The following is a 1827-nucleotide window of genomic DNA, read 5'->3' as shown; positions in this document are numbered from 1 at the left end:
TCGTTCGGAGGAAGTGTCCAAGAGGACCCCAATCAACATCTAACCACCTTCCTGAGAATATGTGACACAGTGAAGTCTAATGGTGTTCATCCTGACGCCTATAGACTGCTCTTATTTCCATTCTCACTCAAGGATAAGGCAGCCAAGTGGCTGGAGTCTTTCCCAAGGGAGAGCTTGACATCTTGGGAAGATGTGGTGAACAAATTCTTAGCAAGATTTTACCCTCCTCAACGAATCAATAGGCTGAGAGCTGAGGTCCAAACTTTCAGGCAACAAGATGGTGAGACTCTATATGAAGCATGGGAGAGGTTTAAAGACCTAACAAGGAGGTGCCCACCAGATATGTTCAATGAATGGGTGCAACTGCATATTTTCTATGAAGGGCTCTCTTATGAGTCAAAGAAGGCCGTAGACCATTCATCCGGAGGATCTTTGAACAAGAAGAAGACCATTGAGGAGGCCATAGATGTCATTGAAACAGTAGCAGAGAACGACTACTTCTATGCTTCCGAAAGAGGGAATACAAGAGGAGTAATGGAACTAAACAATGTAGATGCTCTGCTGGCCCAAAACAAGCTCATTACCCAGTGATGACAAGTCATCCTAGCCTATTTTAGCTAGTCTTTTTCTTTTGTTTTCATTAGAATTATGCACTTTCTTGAACTACAAGCAAGCTAATTGAGTAGATTTTCATGTTTCCCTTGATTGAACCAACCATATATGAATTCATGCCATTTCATGAAGTTTTATGCTATATTTGTTGCATATTATGAAAGATTGAATATCTCATGATTTTGAGCATAGCTTTGATGAGTTTGGTTGATTAATGATAGGTGAAGAAAGCTTGGAGAAAGGTTGAAGCAAAGAGGAATGGCTAGAAGTGAAGAATGGAATAAGTGAAATTGAACCTGGAGGCATGAAGTTAGCCCCAACGTTAGCCCCCTAACTTGGAGGCTAACGTTGGGCATGAAGATTACTCCCTGGGCTCCCAACGTTTGAGCCAACGTTAGCCCCCTAACTTGGAGGCTAACGTTGGCAAGAGAAGTTCTCCCCTGGGCACCAACGTTTGCGCCAACGTTAGCCCCCTAACTTGGAGGCTAACGTTGGCACATGAAGACACAAGGGAGGGGCACCAACGTTTGCGCCAACGTTAGCCCCCTAACTTGGAGGCTAACGTTGGCGCCACTAGCACAAAGCATTGCCAACGTCCATACCAGTAGAATGTTGCTTGCTGCTATGAAAAGTTGGAGCCAAAGTTAGACCCCTAACTTTGGCTCAAACGTTAGGTCCAACTATGGCTAACTTCAAAACCGGTTCAATTGGTTCACTTTGGTTCTTCTTCAAACTTCAAGAGCAATCAACCAAGGCCTCTTTCAACCCAATTCCACCAAGAACAAAGGCCCAACTCAAGGCTTGAAGATCATTTTGGAAAGTGTATAAATAGGATAGAATTCAAGTTATTGAGAGAGCTTTCCTTTTAGAATTTTCATATTAGTTTTCGGAGAGCTTTTGAACTTTAATTTTCTTTGCTTTCATTGCTTTTATTTTCATTTACACTTGTCTTGGATCGTGGATTGGAGAATTGAAGAAATTCTGTTTCAATCTCAATCTTGGATCTCCCTGTTTTCTTTACTGTTAATTGAATTTCATTTCCGGTTCATTGCTTTTCATCTATTCTCTTTGCAATTTACAATTTCCTTGCAATTGTTCTTGTTGGATCTAGGAAGGCATTGAGATCTAGACTTGGTTTTCTAGTCTCTGGGTCCTGAGATCTGAATTTACCATTTCAATTCCTTGTTTACTGCTTCTTATGTTCATTTACTTTTC

The 1827-nt window shown here is 41.4% G+C and overlaps 1 non-coding gene across 1 annotated transcript; it reads right to left on the bottom strand.

Annotated features, from left to right (window-relative positions):
- Window positions 1–240: 240 nt before the first annotated feature.
- LOC148565066 (small nucleolar RNA R71) lies at window positions 241–347 on the bottom strand. Its single transcript, XR_015884895.1, has one exon. It is a non-coding gene; the product is annotated as a small nucleolar RNA R71 (small nucleolar RNA).
- Between the last annotated feature and the right edge of the window lie 1480 nt (window positions 348–1827).

The sequence above is a fragment of the Arachis ipaensis genome, chromosome B5, assembly GCF_059453495.1.
Source record: "Arachis ipaensis isolate K30076 ecotype BB chromosome B5, ASM5945349v1, whole genome shotgun sequence".
Lineage (NCBI taxonomy): Eukaryota > Viridiplantae > Streptophyta > Magnoliopsida > Fabales > Fabaceae > Arachis > Arachis ipaensis.
This window is presented reverse-complemented; position numbering and strand designations above follow the sequence as displayed.